Raw genomic sequence first — 7,336 nt, 5'->3', positions numbered from 1 at the left:
TGCCCCTTTTGTGTAATAAATTTTAAAAGGGTTTTTTTTTTTTTTTTTTTTTTTTTTTTTTTTTTTTTTTTTTAAGGGCGTGACTAGTCTATACTACTATACTACCGTAAGGTACTCTCATTATCAATACTTACCAAAAAAAAAAAAAAAAAAAACCAAAATCAAATCCAAACACTCAAAACGTTACTGAGAGGCCGGTGTTCAGAGATTAATCTCTTCATCTTGCAATTCCAAATCAATTAACAACAAAAAAAAATTCGAAAAAGAAGCAAGATCCGAAAGTATCATCGTTAAACTTCCATCGAAATCAACTAACTCAGAAAACATGTTTACTTCACTGATTCGATTTTTTAATTTGAATTGAGATGTGACTTTATGTGAGAATTTTTTATTGTAATAAAAAAATTATATATAACTGTTTTTAAAAATTTTTTACTATAAAAAAACTCAAATTTTAAACTCAAATCAATAAAATAAATAAAACTTTATATACTACAAACCATTTATGTTGAAATCACTATCCAAACGTTAATTCAGAATCATAATTTATAATTTTAATTTTTAAAATTTACATTTTTAAAAAATATATATTATAAAAACTTAAAAATCATGATTCAAAGACGAACCTTTAAAATAAATGTCCCACTAATAAAAAATCTTACTCACACGTAAATCCACATAATTTCTTCAAAACAAGTATCATCCGTTACAAATTTCTCAACCTGGCTTTTCTCTCAAAAACACAAACCCAAAACCACATTTCAATTTCAGATCTTGAAGAAAATAATTTACCCCCGGCTTCCTCGTCGCACGAGCCGAACCGACAAGTCTTCCCTCCGACGGCGGCACGAACCCGTTCTTCCTTTGATGGCGGCGTGAACCCAACCGTCACGGCAGCGCGAACTCACCTTCCTTCGATAGCGATGCGATTTCCTACTCCCCCACCGGCGCGAGCTCTTCTGCCGGCATCCCCAAGTCTCACTTCTTCCTGTGTTTTTTGGTTCCAATACAAACCTTTTCAACCAAAAACAACATCGACATCGACATCGACAGAGGAAAAGGCAGAAATTTTGTAAAAAAAAAAACAGAGAGAGAGAGATAGTGAGAGAGGTTTCATCGACTATTTACAAAGTTGATATAAGCCATCTCCCGCAACTTAAGCGGCCGGCGCTGGAGATTGGAATTTTTTTTTTTTTCCTCTTCAAAGCTTCAAACGAGTTTCCTAAAGAGGAAATTTTTTGTTTTAAAAAAAAAACATACGGTATTGTAGCTTTTTCCTTTTTAATAATTACACTGCTATATAAATTTTCAGAATATTACAAAAATAGCAGAAATAAAAAAGTAATTATTATAATTATGTTACATTTTATATTATAGAATGATATAATCATTAATTTAATGATATCAAAATATGTTATGTTTTTAATATTTTAAAAATTCACTATATTTAAACATTACTATCTAAGTTTTGAGTTAATTACATATATGCCTTGTATGTAGAGAATAGGAAAAAATAAAGAAGTCTACAAGTTACAATATTTGTATATAAGTATGTAAAAGCACCCTTTGTAAACCACCCAATTAGTTATACAAATTCATAACATGAGGAGTGCTTCTTGGAACTTGGGGGCCTAGCAACTTGTGCGTGTGCGTGTGGGTCGGGGCCCAAGGGGGCATTCAAAAAAAAAAAAAAAACCCTCATAGAGTATGTTTAGTAAATGTATTTTAATTTATGATTCTAATTCTAATACAGTGTTTTCTTCTTACAAAGAATTTAAATTTAAAAATTTCTCAGAAATGATTCTCCCATAAAGTTCTCATCAATGAAGGAGAATCACTGACTTAAACGTGTAAACTAAACGGGCTCTTAATCATATTGAACACAACACTTTAATTACTTTTATTATATTAAAAAGTAATTACAATACACTTTGAATAAGATCATCAAATGACGTGATAAATAATTCCTTAATTGTTAGATGCACGTTATCTGTGATGGTCTAAAGGCCTAGTACAAAAGATTGGCTGTCAACCGTAAAGCGTCTAGCCCAAAAGAAAGAATGAGCCTCTATCATCCATTGGGTTACCGGCCTAAAAGAAAATGGCCTCCGCCTTCATGGTGTATGGGCCTGACCCAAAACTGTCCCCCTTAGGAATTTCGGCTGTAAGCCCAATCTGAAGAGACTAGAGGGCCTTTATCAACGAGTCAAGCCCAGCAATTAAAAAATGGAGAGAAAATAAATTTATCTTGAGTCTTGATTTTTATTATTTATTATTTATTAATATTCTTTAAAAAAAAGGTAAATTTATTCTTAAAAATATATGAGTCTAGTCTTTTATTCTTTACTCTTGATAAATACCTTTTTGTTAGTGTAATTATTTGACTAAAAAAGTTATGAATCAAGGTAAAATTCCTGACTCATGCACTTTTAAGGAATATTTATTAAGATTACCCATATTCTTTTAACTGATATAGTTATTTTATTAAAAAAGTATTAATTAAGAGTAAATAGTAAAAAATTTAGACACGTACACTCTAGAAGGTATTTATCTCATTTTTCCCAATTAAAATGAGTCGCTGTTAGTGACCAATGTGGGCCATTCAATATTAAGACTAAGACAATAATGTCTCATAGAATTCGTCAATCTAATTGATCCGTGAAATCCAATCTATGCTGAAGTTTTAGATTGGATTGGACACATATTGAGATTTTGTCAATCTGAATATTTGGATCAGATTGCAGATTGAGCACTTTTCAATTCGCAAAATTTGTGAATCAAAAACTATATATATAATTTAAATGTGTATATATAAAATAGGATAAATTTTAGAACTATAATAGCGTTGTCACTTTACCCCCCAAACTATCAAACATTATTAAATTTGCCCATTCTGTCTAATTAATGGTCGAAATTGCTGACGCGGTGGTTATTTTACTTTTGCCTCCTGAACTATAGTAGCGTTGTTACTTTTTGCCCCTCAAACTTTGAAAACCAGTATGTACACCCCCTGAATTTTATCCATTTTGCCCATTCCGTTTAATTAATGGTCAAAATTGCTGACCTGGCAACATTTTCTGGGGTGGTTAAATTATATACCACCACCTTACTACCCTTTCCCACCAAATTAGTCTCTCTCTTTTTTCTTTTTTTTTTTTTTTTTTTTTTTTTTTTCTTTTCAGTTTTTGACAAAAGCAAGGGTTTCTTCTTCCCTACATAAAAAACCCAACCAAGGGTTTCTCCTCGAGTTTTAAGATTCGTGAAATTTATTTGCATTTTTTTGTTAAACTGTTTGGGCTATTCTTGTTGGGAAATTAAGCAACTGAAAAGGATCATTATTTGAGTTGTGATGATAAAAATTCCATGTGTTTTATTTTATATGGATGTCTATTAATTTCTGATTTTAAAGGTTATAATTCGTGGAATTCTGTGAATTCAATAAGTAAAATCCGTGAATCCGTAAATCAAATCTGTAAAATTAGAAAAGGTTTTGGATTATACACAGATTGAGATTTTCTCAATCTGAAGGTTTTAGATCGGACACGGATTAACCTCTAATTCACGGATTTGAATCCGTGAACACCCCTATTTCCAGTAAGCAAACAAAATTTTAAAGAAATGGATAGAAAAAATAAAAACAAAAAAAACCGTGTCTTGTTGCAAATGAAGAAAAAAAAAAAGTGGCACAAATGAATTTGTATAATCAATTAAAATACTATTTAATGGTTCAATGGCAAGTCTTACTTACAAATCATTATTTCACGAGTAGGCTTTGAATCATAATTCTAATAAAATCTCCAAAATCACTCAAAAGTGAGATAAATAGATTTCAATTCAAAACAAACTCGAATTTCAAAAAGAACAAACTACATCGATCTGATTCTGCAATATCAAATGAGAAAAAAAGTTCTCAAAAAGTCCAAAATGAAGTCATTCATCTCAAAATCATCAAATCCAAATCAAATGGAAAATTATCCCAAAAATTCAAACAGCTCGTTCACCTCAAAAATACTAAAAATTTACAAAAATCTCAAATCTAAAAAATTTGAAACATGTTTGACTTGATTCCTTTAATAAGGATACGTAGATAACTTTAGTGAAGCGCCTGATGCAGTCACAAATTGATTTCTAATATAGGTTCATTCAGCTTAGGAATTTTCAATTTTCAAATATCAGATTAAATCGTCTATGAATTCAACTTAAAGAGGTCATTTACCTCAAATCCTTAATTTCCAACGTAGGTGGAAATCTTCTCAAAGTTCCATATATATGGTCATAAACCTTAGAATTTCCCAAATACAAAATCACTAAGAACTACAACGGGCATGGGCGAAACTCAGTTAAATCTTTCCCGAGTACAGCCGCAAATACAAATATACGAGAAATTCTCCCTAAAACGACACAAGTAAATTCTATAATCTATAATCAGAATCAAAAGTTCCAAATTCCAATCCTCAATTTAATGAGAATTGTTAATAAAATGAGACGCATTGCAATATTTTTAAAAGTTTGGGAGCTAACATGTCAAAATTAGAATTTAAAAGGTAAATTGCTAAAGGTAAAAAATATGAAGGGCAACAGTGCTAAAAACCCTTTTTTTATTTTTTATTAGTATTTCTTTTTTTATAAAGCGAGATGTGTGGGTTTTTCTTGTTTATGAAATGTCTGGGTATTGCTCTGGGCGTGTTTTGGTGTTCTTGCTGTATTTTGGATTGTTCATAGATTAGTCACAGTAAGTGCATGGGAAGCTAGAAGATGATTCCAAACATAAAATGGTACTGGATGATACTGGTAGTTTTGAGTTGAAGATGGTCAGATTTTTCTTTTGTTCGTTTTGTGTTCAAATGATTATGTTATAATAAATGAATTTACGTTTGAATGGATATTTATCAATTACTCATAAGACACTGTACATATATATATATATATATATATATTGTTTCTTACTAATTACTCTTTCAGTACTCCCTCTCTACATGCATAGATACATTTATAAGTGAAAATAAAAAAAAAATGTTTTTTTTTAAAGATGTTTGCTCACTAATTCGGTCAGTTTTATCTTTATTTCAGCGAGACAATTGGAGGAAAAAATATTTATGAGGATTAAATATTTATGAAGATTACATTTAAAAGAAAAGAGAAAAAAAATAAGAATGCATAGCAGGAAAAAAAAAAGACTAGATAAGGGTTGAAGACAAAAAAAAAAAAAAAAAAAATCGCAAATGTTAAAAAAAAAAAACTGGGACGAAACATTTCACCTGATTCCTCTCAGGGACGAAAAGTGGAATAGGCAAAAATTATGTTTAATAAGGTTCTTTTGAAAATCAAGAAAAAAAATAGTAGAAAAGTGAGGAGGAAGAAAATGAAAGACCGAACAATCTTAAAGACTAAAAACTAAAATAAAAAGCAAAAAACAGAAAAAAAAAAAAAAGGGAAAATCTGTTGAAAAACGGATGGTTATATATATATATGTTGAGTTTATTTATTGGGTACTTATAAAATGTATTTGAGATGGTTTCATTAAACAAAAAAGATAGGGACGTATATAAAAAGAAATCATTTCAAATGGCTATGAGAATCACATTTGAAGAAAGGAGAAAAAACTATAAGAATGTATAGAGTAAAAAAATATATATTGTCAACATGCTCCTTAAGGTTAATTCCGTTAAGTTTTTTAACGGAAATACTTATAAATGCCCCATGAACTTTATCTCTTGTGTTAATATGCGTCCTAAACTTTAAAATATACTTATTTTGCCTCCCGAATTATGATATGTCTCCAACTTTTTTTTCCTCCATCTTGATTCTATCAATTTTTTAAATGAAAATATTGATATAACCATTAAATTGCTAATTATCTATGATATTTGAGGTTTATTGAGTACCTTCTCATCTAAAAATGTTAATTTAAGCACTAATTCTCAAAACATTAGTTAATTAGAGGCAATAAAGAGGGAAAAAAAGAGAAGCAAATTTATATAATATAATGAATTTTGTTTTTTACTTAATATTTCACCTAGATGGAAGTGCTCGATATAAAACATGTTTATGCTTTATACATATATAGCATTTCTAAATCTAAATGCATTCAAGTCATTTATTTTATTGTACTTTTTAAAAAAAAATCAACACAAACCTTAAGAATTAACTTAACAAACTTTAATGGTCAAATATCATAGATAATTAGTAATTTAATGGTCATATCAACATTTTCGTTTAAAAAGAATCAAGATGGAGGGAGAAAAATTGGAGACATATCATAGTTCATGGGGCAAAACATGTACATTTTCAAGTTCAGATGGCATATTGACATAAGTGACAGAGTTTAAAGGGTGTTTTTAGGCATTTCCGTTAAAAAACTTCACGGAGTTAACTTTAAAGATCATATTGATACAAATGATAAAATTCAGGGACACAACATGTACATTTTAAAGTAAGGGAGAATTAATAAAATTTGTTCCAAAAAATTGGGACTAAAAATTTCGTCTCATACTCTAAGGGACAAACGGACCAAACGGAAGGCGGTTTTTAGTATAATAAAGATAAAGATATGTATATATGTGTATGTATTTATGTGTATTAATACACAAGAGTCGATCGATACCTAGATCTGCACTTGTTACGAGGGGACTAGTCAATCTTTCGTCGTGTATTTTCCAAGAATAATGACTTTCTCACTGCTATTTGAATTTGTAATAAATTATCTTCGTTTGTGTAACCCCGCAACATTATTTATGAAAATTGAACAGGCCTTGGGACTTGCTGCTTCAACGTATATATGACATCTTGACATTCGTGATTAGATATTTTGGAAACTTCATAAGTTGTAAATTTTGTTAGCCCAGGAAAAAAAAAAAAAAAAGAACCTTTTGCCTATAAAAGCTGACGGCTAATTTTAAGTTACTTCCATAGGATCATATCATATAGATATTTATAGGTTATAGATTAAAGCGAGATGTGTGGGTTTTTCTTGTTAATGAAATGTTTGGGTATTGCTCTGGGCGTGTTTTGTTGCTCATGCTTTATTTTGGATTATTCATAGATCACTCACATCAAGTGCATGGGAAGCCAGAAGATGAAGATTACCAAGTATAAGATGTGGATGATAATGGTAGTTTTGAGTTGAAGATGGTCAGATTTTTCTAATTTTGTTTGTTTTGTATGTTCAAATAACAAATTTTTACGTTTGAATATTGATATCAAGTACTCCTACTGCGTCGTTGTTTTTTTTTTTTTTCTTTTTTTTTAATTTGCTTCTAATTACTAATTACTCTCTCTCTCTCTCTCTCCTCTCTACCATGCATGCATATATACATACATATATTAATGAAAAGAA

The sequence above is a fragment of the Morus notabilis genome, unplaced genomic scaffold, assembly GCF_000414095.1.
Source record: "Morus notabilis unplaced genomic scaffold, ASM41409v2 Scaffold451, whole genome shotgun sequence".
Taxonomy (NCBI): Eukaryota; Viridiplantae; Streptophyta; class Magnoliopsida; order Rosales; family Moraceae; genus Morus; species Morus notabilis.
The sequence above is the reverse complement of the archived record's forward strand: the minus strand, read 5'-3'. Positions refer to the sequence as shown.